The following is a 10944-nucleotide window of genomic DNA, read 5'->3' as shown; positions in this document are numbered from 1 at the left end:
GTCTCCGTACTTAATTTACAACAAACAATACAGAGATAAGTTTTAGGGCATTTCATTAAAGGCTGCACCAGCGTGCCTGTGATTTTTCTCTGTGGGTGGAACAAAATAATCTTGCGCTCCTCTCACGGTGAGTAGCGTGACGCCATTGAAGCACTCTGCGGCACAGAGCGCGTTTGGCCAATTTCCCCTCCCTGTTTGTAGATTTGGCCGTGCTGGCCGACTCTGTTGTTCAGATAGAAAACTCTCACCAGCAGACAACAAAACATTCTTTTATTTGGCTTAAAGCACTCGAAAGGTCAGACAGAAGTTCATTTAGTCAGCCCTGCATCTGTTAGCCCGCCATCTTCAGCAAGAAGGTGGTTATTTCTCAGGAAACCTCCTCTCTTGTGTGGACACTGCTGTCGGCCGTCCCATGGTGCACATTCAAAATGGAAAATAACTCAATACTGTCAATCATCCATTACTGTTATTCTTTTATAAGTTACTATTCATATCTATAAATAGATTAGGCTAGTCAAGAAACAAACAAACAAACAAAAAAAAGCCCCCATCAGGCAAAGTTGGTCAGTCTGTTTCTTGTGGATTTGATCAGAAGAAAGCTTCATAGTGATGTGTTATTAGATAATAATATAGAAAAACATTTCTCTTTGGGAAGATTTGGTCAATTATTGCACCAATCAGATGAGCTAGCTGGGACGACTGTCCAGTTGAGGCTAAAGTGACATCCAGATGCTTTTCAGACAAGTCCTCAGTAATCATTGAGGTCCATAAACCAATAAAATAAAATCCTATTTTGAAATATTTTTTATTTTCAATAGGATAAACTATTCAAAAGTAAGAATTTGAAATGATTTGATGCACACCATCATATTGTTCATTTAAACATGCTATGTATATAAAAATAGACAAAATAAAGACAGATATGCAGTCAATATTTAAAGCTGAAACTAATCATAAAATAATTCTAATTGTTAACAAAAAGTTTAAAAAAAAAACACTGCATGACAGAAAACCTATGGCTTGGCATTTATCAAACTCCAAAGGTCAGCTGGCTGTCACTCTGGAAAGATGCAAATTATTCAAAATGTGACACTCGAAGGCTGAAAGTAACTTCTTTAATTCATCCATCACTGTTTGTTTATTGCAATAATAGTGGACTTCAGTGCATGAATGGTCAATAATGTTGTAATATTAAGTACTGTGTGGCGATTTATTGAACCTATTTCAAGGACAGTCTATTGCAAACAAAAAAAAAAAAGTCCAAATGCCACCCGGGATTTTGGCACCATATAAATGCTTTGTTGTGCTTCACTGTTTGGCCCAGAGCGGCCCACAGCCCTATAAACACAAACAGTCAGGTTTACTGCCAGAATGCAGAGTGCCACTCATTCGCCCACACTTTGGCCTGTTGTAGCGCTGCTCTGCAGTCACTTCAGCTCCAAACTTCTGCTCTCTGTGCTGCTCGGTGCCTCTGTGCCAGTTGGATCGCTGACTGGTTCACCACCACGGAGATGCTGAAGAGGTAAATACTGTCACCTTGCAGCCATTGGGTGCAGCAAGGCCCCAAACCAGAACCTGACTGAGCCCAAAAGTCTCAGGTGTGTCTGTCTGTGTGGCTTACCGACATATCTAAGTAGAGTTAGATATATCTCTAAGCATATATATAGATATATTTTAGCACATGATTACTAAACACAATTACAACTTCTTTTTAAACTATAATTAAATGTGCAGTCATGTTTTTCAAACCTTTAGTTTTGTTAATTATGATGATATTCTGCTAATAATCTCATAAGTACACAACTTTATGATTAGAATACTATATCAGACCAATAAAAAGCAATGTTTTCAATACAGAAAATGTGGGTTTAATAAAAAAAAGGATGTTTTAATATGCTTGAAGGCTCTTGTTTTCAAATCAGAGAATTGTCAGAACACATATACTAATATGTATTGAAAATGACTACTATGTTCTCAGCAAAATATGTTTTTTTGATGATACACACATTTAGACAGTGAGGTGTTAACACTGTTGCATGCATAATTTGAGCCTCTGTCAAATCAGCTTGTTGCAGATTGTCTTTAAACATTTTGAATAAGTCTTCAGGTTAGGCACCCAAGCTCTCATATGCAAAGTGCGTATGCAGGGCGAATGCTGCAGTATTTGCTTAATTTCATGCAGTATTATGCAAACACCCTGTGTAGGTTGACAAAAATTCAGTTATCTCAGTAGTCAGATGGCTAAAATTGAATTTGAAACTTATAGCAAGAGCCAGAACTTGATCAATTTTAGTAGTTATTGTCTTACCAGTAGGGGGCACTATTCAAGCACTGAAATGTATTTCTCAGTTGCTAATTGGTCTAAATATGAATTAACAATTTAAATGACATCACAGAAAACCACACTTTACTATGGAAACACTGTACTATGCACTGCTACTGCCAAGTCTAGTGACTTCCACACCCTTGATCCCAATACCCATGCACCATTTAAACCAGTAGCGGTTCAAAACCAGCTCCTACACTAAAAGGAGACGGCTGGACGCAGGCATGTTCCACAGAATCTGCATTTTCTTTTGCTTGCAATTTTTAAAAATGCCAACACTGAGAAACACTGACACCATCTTAACCTTTTTGAAAAAAAAAAGTTTTATCAATATCAACACAATTTAATTTTCTTTTATATTTTTCATTTGAAAACATACAATCTTATTTGTCACCGGCCCAAATATGTCAGTTCTGCTTTAAAAATTCTGTAGTTTTCATTGTAAAAAAGTTTATATTGTCTTTGCTTGTCACGGCTTCTAAATTTTTCACATTTCCCATCAGACTTCACAATAAGCTAAGTACTATGTGGCAAAAATGAATCAAAATGTCCTTGTACAATAATGTAGTCTTGTCTTTTTTTCTGCTTCTTTCCAAGGTGTTAAAACAAATGATGTTGTTTTTGAAGCGTAGAGCTGAGCTGTCAGCCCGTCTTTGAATCTTTGAGTGATTTGTGGAGCTCAGCTGCGTGACTCGAGTCATCACCTCCTTGAAGACGAGTCTTCCTTTGCATTGTTGGTGCATGCAGCAAATCATTCCAGACAAAACAGAGGAAACTAACAGTAGCATTCAAATTACAATTCACACTTTTTGCCCCCCACCCCATCTTCTGTAAGTTTCTGGGACCCTGGAGGCTTTTCCACGCTCATTTTGTTGGCATCCTCCACCGTCGGAGTGTAACGTCCAGCCATCCAGTAGATGGAAAAGGAAGCCTGTTATCCTGCTTGCATGCCTGCCAGCTCTCAGCTTGCAGACAGACAGTGGGGAACTGGCTGGCTTCTGGAGCCTAATGGCTCATTCCCTCCTCCCTGGGATTGAAATGGAAAGGAATGTTGTTTACCTCAAACACAGCAGGCCACCACAGAGAAAAAGAGCTCAAAACACTGAATCTCAGGTATGTCAGGTCCGATTTGGTGAGACACTTGAGGAAGAACACGAAGCAGTCTTATTGTATTTCAGTTGTTTGACCGTTGTTGTTAATGATATAACTGATATAAATAAGGAAGTGTACATATACAAATTAGCAGATAAAACCGTGTGCCTTTGGATAATGTCCTCTCATCGTCAGCACATCCAATGGGATTAACACAATTTTACAAAATTAACATTAATCTAGCATTATATTTAATGTTTTGTGACATCTATGTATACAAAACGCCAGCATGTGGTTGATACCTTATGATTTTAATGGACAATAATTGTTTTAAATGGCAAAGCAAAGAAATCACAGTTTTCTGTTTTGTTTTCTTTTTTGGAAAATATTGTGGTCCCATGTTAAAGTTTGTTAAAGATTAAATCCTATTAACATGTTTCAAGTTCCAGGCTTTCCTTTTGTTTCTTACCTCCGTCTGCTGATGTGGTGATGTTATTAGAGGCAAGCAATGTGACCTCGCAATCACTGGAAAGTTGGCGAAGGGGCCATCATGGTGCCACTTGAGGCACGATTGGAGTTCCTTGTCCAAAATGTAATTGCAGGAGCCTCAAGTGACATTGCACACCAACCGAGGCGCTGTCAGAAAGACCGCTGATGTCTCTGTTGGTGCATTTTAAAGGCTTTCAGAGTTCGTCATGTGGAGGGCGCTACTGTATTCACCGGCTGGCCCCGATGCACCACTGAGAGCCCAGATCAAATTTGAAAAGGTTGAAAAGAGATGCGAAGCAGGAGGTCCGTTCATGTCCTTTCCAAGGACGTTCAGGGGGCTTTAGTGTGATGATAAATGATGTCAGAGAGGTCAAAGGTCATAAATCAGAGAAGGAGGACCATGTGTCAGAGCTGGGCCAAAGACAAAAGCGTCCAAGTTCATCAGTAACTTTGTTCATAACATTCAGTACTTGAGAAAATGTTATTGTTTTGCTCAACGCCCCTCAAATGATACTTTAAAAAAAAAAAATGAAATAGAAAACTGATTTAATTTGCTTATATTTTATTGTTAAATCATTCATCAATATATTTTAACCATGACTTATCTTTAAAGACCCTTTCATATCAGGACCAGAGGTAAAGTCGCACAATCTATGTGTGTGAGAGAGAGCAATCGGTGTTACACGCCTCACCTATAGGAGATAAAAGAGAGCATAAAGCAACATAAATATTTCACAATAACAAGGCAACACACAGACATTTGGCGTGTGAATATACAGCTTCTGTCATGATCAAGCAGCTAAATAATTCAGATAAAGTTTAGTGGTTTATATAAAAAATTACATTTCCACAGGGCGACATGACAAGCCGGTGTGTTTCTGTGACGTATTGTTGACCTGTTCGTAATGACACAGGCTCCATCTCACCCGCTGACCACTGGAGATACACACCAATGCTCCCTGCAACCCGTACCAGGGTTGGAAATGGGTCCAGAAAATGTATGCTTTTAAACATTTTGATGTGTGTTGCTGGGACCAGACAGTGTGGCATTTATGTCACTAGCAAATGTAGCTCCCAGCAAGACAGAAAGGGACGTGAAATAAAAGCTAAGGTTTAAAAAGAAATTACATCTAATCAAAGAAGTGAGGAAAACAACAACTATACCAAGGTTGGTAACTTTTTTGTGGGTTTTTTTTTAATTTTATTTTGGGGGTGGGAGGTTGATTAAATACCCCGAATGCTCTGAATGAGAGATTTGCCTAGGCATTCGTGATCAGTCTGCAGAAGCTAAATGAAACACAGGACCTGTGGGGTGTTTCTAATCTACTACTGTTTAAAAATGATGCTGCAGAAGCTTCAAAGAACAGCAGGAGTGTTATCTTTAAGACATCTAGGTGCTGGAACACCGCCTGATATCTGAAAATAAGCTGAAACGGAGCGGACAATGCAACACTTCTACTGGGGTGGAAATCCTACCTGAATCTTCTGACCGCTTCAAAGGGCAGCAGCTTGGGAATTGGTAGTCCACTGGATGGATCAGCCAGGCATGCTGAGCTTTTTGCACTGACCTTCAAAACACCTCAGAAATACATACGGACAGTCCAGGAAGCGGGGAAGCTACAGCTCTCCCACTGTTGATATCTATGAATTTATGACCTTTCCGGGTGCCTTTTCAATAGGTCTGTTTTGCCCCCAGGTCATGAAATCTTTTAGTTCTCAGTGTACAGACAGAACACAGTGAGATCATTTATTAAGAGGACCTTCTCCTTCAACTTAAACACTGCATCCCGCAAGAGGTCAGACATTAAGGTCTCCATCGGGCACCGACAGCTGTGTGGAAGCCTCTCGCAGTTATTACATGTCCTTCTGTTGTTTGTTTTTTTGTTTGTTTTGTTTTGTTTTTTGCTGTAATCGTTGGCTCTGTTGATTACAGCAAGTATCACATGGGCTGTAATAAATGTTAGCGTCTTTGCTAAGACCTTGCTCATTAGCAGCAAGAGGTGTCTCATTTAGGAGGATGGAGGAAAACCAGGTCAATGCAGTTTAATAAGCTTTGCTCCGCATGCAGATTTAAAGGCGTTAACGGAAGTTCGTAGCAGAGTTTTCTGTGTTCTGCTTGAAACAGCAAGACGGTTTAAATGGGCTTTAGTTTGGGTTTGCTAGGACGGTACTGTGGTCAGGTAAGCTGCTTCAGTTCAATATCACAGTGTCCTTTTCTGACACAAACTGCTGTTGCTGTGGGATAGAAAGGAGAGAAGCAATTTATACACACGTTGCATGCTGGCAGTAGAGAGTGTTTACCTCTCCAAACCTGCATTACACACACATAAATCATTACCACAGGCTACATTGCAGTGTATCATATTTACTATATTAACAATTGTTTTGACATAGCTTGTGAAGAAACAAGTTTTGATTGTTTAATTAATCAAGTAAAGAATCAAAAGGACCAGCACTCACCAAAGTGCTTTGTTTGTGACAGCCCAAATAAACAGAAGACATGCCTCCAGAGAAAATGGTTTGTTTTTAAAGAGAAAACTATTTCACTCTTTACAGAGTTTAAAGAGTAAACCTGATTACCAGCCTCCCTCAAGTTTATTTGACCAGCACATTTCAGCAACCAGGCAGTTGAAAGTGCTTTACATCATAAAAAACATCATACCTTCACAAATTATGAAGCACGTCATTACCAAAGTAGATGCTAACTTTGGGATAAATACCAGCTAATGGTTAGCTTGATGCAACAGCTTTACAGCATTGCGTTTTAGGACATAGCAGCCAGAGAGTCTGAATGCTGATAAAGTGAAATTACTAGATTTTTACATATTTACATGTGTTTGCTCTGGTGAAATATAGAAAAAAATATTAATTGTTTTTAGTCTTAAAACAGATATACAGAGCTAAGTTTTCAAGGTTTGACAGGGAGGGACGTTAATAAGAGACAGTCACATGAATCCAAGCACATCAAAGTGCGTTAGGGCGCTGTGGTGAGATGTGTCGCTGTGTGTCTACATTTCATGGTAACCATGTGAATTGCCTACACAGTGGAAAGAAGCTGGGAAAATTGAGAGCGAATGTCTTGTATGAACTTCTGATTTTGTGCTCGGGTGTGCTGAAAGAAGCTTTGGCTGCGCAAATGGCAGCATAGCAATACACGCTGGTTAACTTTTCTTCTTCTATCTGAGTTAAAACACGCCCTGAAAAATACACGAACAGCCGGGCGTCCGCACGTGGCAGCATCACTTGAGTCACAGTTATCTCGTCACCCCCTCTTTGAACACACACACACACACACACACACACACACACACACACACACACGCCCGCATACCTACGCAAACAAAACTTACAAACAGCAACACACATCAGATGCAAACATGTATTCCCGACAGGAGGCAAAGAGATGAAACAAAGCCCTGTCTTATTCTGACTCTCACACACACACACCCCACACACACACGCCTCTTTTCTTACCTCCTGAAGTGTAGACATTCACATCCCTCTGTGACTCTGACAACACCACACATCTTTTATCACACACTTACACACACGCAAACACAAGTAATGACCTGTGTGCGTGCGCGTGTTTGCATGTGTGCAAACAGCGTGCGCATTCCTGGAGCCGCTGACCCGGGCTCTGTGGGTAACCATGGCGACCACGGTCTCACCATGGAGACGACCGTTACTCCCTCCTTTACTCACCGTCCTCCTCCACCCGTGTTCCCTACTCCTCTACCCCGCCCCGTTGTTCCTTCTCGGTTTTCTCTTCGTGCTCCAGTGGCACCAGTTGGTTGCCAAAACGAGAGCCAGGTGGGCTCTTCATCATTCTGAAGAGTCACTTTCGGTCTTCCCCTCTTCCGCTCCTTCTTCTTCTTTTTTTTTTTTGCCCCACCCAACCCTCTGCTTGTTTTTTTTTGTTTTGTTTTTTCGTGTGTGTGTGTGTGTGTGTGTGTATGTGTGTAATTATTCTAAACCTTTTCTCTTTGTTTTTGTTGATTGATGTTTTAGACAAACTAACTCATTCACCTCAAAATTATTTCGTTTGGTTAGCAAAGTCTGATGATATTTTGTGTAATTCTGTTTTTAGCTTCTTTGTTTTTGTTGTTGTTGTCTTTTACCAGAATCAACTCGTTCTGTTAGCGAGGACATCCTGTGTGGATGCAGCAAGCTTCCAGAGTCGCTGTGAAAGAAGTATCACTAGACTGCTGATTTAAAGACTTTTAAGTTGATTGTTAAATGAATGATTAAACTCTACTGTACCTACTACCATATTTGAATTAAAGTAGTCTGCAAAACGTTTGAGCTACCCATACTTTACTGTCTTTTGAAAGTGACTTTGACCTTTTCAGGCTTACTTAAAGTACTTGAGTGGTATATAAAAATATTAGGATGACATATAAAAGCCTTGAAGAAAAACGGGAAAAATTTCAATAAATTCCTGGCCTGAGAGGTTTATCCTTCTTCAGCTAACTGCCCTCTGTATGCTAACTTTTTAGTTCTTACTCTAGGAATAACTTTTTTGTCAAATTGTTATGTTAAATCAAGATGACAACATCATGCATAAATGGGAAGCGAAACAAAGTTGAGATTTTTTCTCTTAAAAGAACTTTCACATTTTAAACTTTTTCAAACAGAAGTTAGCACAGTTACCATGGCTAGCATGATAAAAACAAAGACCTCTGTGTTCAGCCTATAACCCATAGAATCCAGCTTATTACCAAAACTCTTCAATTTTCTAAATTCTTCAAATCCGACAGCTCCAAGACAAACAAAAATCTCTAAAAGCACAAAAAGAGAGAGATTTTTATACTTTTTAAGGATTATAACAGTCCACCCACACAGCTATCACAAAGTTAGGCAAGCATAGAAAAACTGGACTGGATAACTGTCAATACTCGAATACAGAAAAAGTAAAGACAATGGTGATTCCTTATTTTCCTCAAAATTCAGCTAAAACTCTGTATGTGGTGCATTGTCTTGTCAGCTGAATGTTTCATTGTTTTTGGTTTGACCAAACAGGAATTACACGGGGTTTGCATCTTACCATATTTACCGAGGCAAGGTTGCTCAGGAAAACTAAATATGTTGCGAAATCTTTTAATAATGCGAGTATTTCTATTCTGTTGATGTGTCCTACGACCAATGAGAAACGGTGCTGGAGAAAAAGACCTCTGATATGGTGACAAATATTTAAGGGGATCTCTTGTGTTACTATTTTGCCCATCCAGGTACGCAGTCAGTCCTCCCACACAGCTGTCAGTAACTCTTGAGTCAGTACTTCTTTGCTTCTGCACATTAATGTGACTGATCCGAGTTTTGTGGGAGGTAATATCTGACCTTCACTCAGCAGCTTCAGACAGGATGTCCTGCAGGTCTGTTACAGCGCACACAGGGCTGGCTGGCTGGCTCACTCTTGTATAGTTATCCTCAGCAAATCTTAAATAAATGGGAAGAAGGAGTAGTCTTTTCTTGGCTGTCCCCCAAATTGAATTTAGTAAGAGGAGTGATGAACTGCTCCTTTTTTGTGCGTCTGCAGAGGTGAACACCATCTCTCTTCACCTGCTGCTCGCTGCACTTTCAAAAAGTCAATTTTTGTGAAATTTAGAAAGGCAGGTTCGTTTTAAGACTGATGACCGTGGATCTCTGAAATCTTATTAGTGCTGCTGAATGGATTCTGCAGACCTCTGGGTCAAAGAACTCACCACTTATAAAAGAGAGATGAACAACAACCACAAAAAAAATAAATAAACAATGCCTAAAATGAAAAATGCTCCCAATCATTTATAGTGATTCACACAGAGACACAGGATTGTCCTTGTTAAAATGTAGCTAAGATGTGCTGAAAACCCGTTTCGCCTGCATACCAATCAGCTTTATAGACACATGCTGGGTTGATATCTACTGACACTGACAGAGCCTTCACACATGTCTGATGGTGTGATGGAGAAACGACACCGAATGTGTCAAAAAATGAACAGGCCTTGTACATATTGGGGGTGAATCAGCAGTTCAAGGCCAGTACGATGTCATGACAACACCACAAGTCTGATTCCACTTCACTTACTTTGTCACATCACATAGGTCTACTTACATTTGATTTTTTTTTCTTACTTTTTCATTATTCCCTCTCCTTGGATTTTTGGTCTTTTGCTGCTTCTACACTGCTAGCTACCTCGTGTCGACATTTATGAAAATCAGAAGATACGTTGCAAATTAAAAAAAAAAGAGTTGCAGAGGCCATTGAACGCTGATTTAATTCCAGATATTTGCAAACACAATTCGAAATGAATTTTATTTTTGCTTGCAACTTAAGAAAACAAATTTGGAGTGCAAAAAAAAAAAAAAAGCAAGAATCCACAGGGTAGGGATGCACCGGCATGAAAATTTGGATCAATATTTTTGTCCAATGTTATTATTGACTTTATAGTAGATAACTGGCAAGTCCCAATTTTCTATGTAGTATATATTTGGATGACAAAAACTGTTTTTGGGCACATGGAAGTTGCATAGACATTTGGATTGCCCATAGTTCAGGATCTTTTTCTAACATTTCTTTTGTACGTGGATCAAAAGAAAAAAAAAAAACTATAAATACATGGCTTTTCAGATATTGTCTGTATTTATCCATTATATCTGTAACAACACTTAGTAAAGAATGTGACAATATTCTAAGCAGCAGTAGTAATTGTAGTAGTGGCATTTCAAACAGTTACACCCTCCAAGCATTTAGCATAGTAATTACAAACCCGGAGCAGCTGAATTATCATTGTCTTTTGTTCCATGAAATAATCCCATCTCTCTCCAAATCCATCCCTCGATCACAGAATTAATAATGCAGCCGCTAGATCCTTGCAAGCTTATAATTGTAAATGATGTTCCTGTCATTAGTTTTTCATCGGGTAATTATTGCAGTGCCTCGAAATAAATGCGATAATGTGGTATTGATAATGAAATGGAGCATGTTAAAGAATCAAAGTCCCGTGGAGTTTTCCAACAGCGGCTGTTTTGAGACATCTTTTCCCAGGCACAAAATCCGC

The 10944-nt window shown here is 39.4% G+C and overlaps 1 long non-coding RNA gene across 1 annotated transcript; it reads right to left on the bottom strand.

Moving 5' to 3' along the window:
* Window positions 1-2668: 2668 nt before the first annotated feature.
* On the bottom strand, window positions 2669-7756 carry LOC122833659. Its single transcript, XR_006371007.1, has 2 exons — window positions 3888-7756; window positions 2669-3353 (listed from the first exon to the last, which is right to left on the bottom strand). It is a non-coding gene; the product is annotated as an uncharacterized LOC122833659 (long non-coding RNA).
* Between the last annotated feature and the right edge of the window lie 3188 nt (window positions 7757-10944).

This window comes from Gambusia affinis, linkage group LG01 (assembly GCF_019740435.1).
Source record: "Gambusia affinis linkage group LG01, SWU_Gaff_1.0, whole genome shotgun sequence".
Lineage (NCBI taxonomy): Eukaryota > Metazoa > Chordata > Actinopteri > Cyprinodontiformes > Poeciliidae > Gambusia > Gambusia affinis.
Note: the sequence above shows the minus strand (reverse complement) of the source record. Positions and strands in the feature narration are given on the sequence as shown.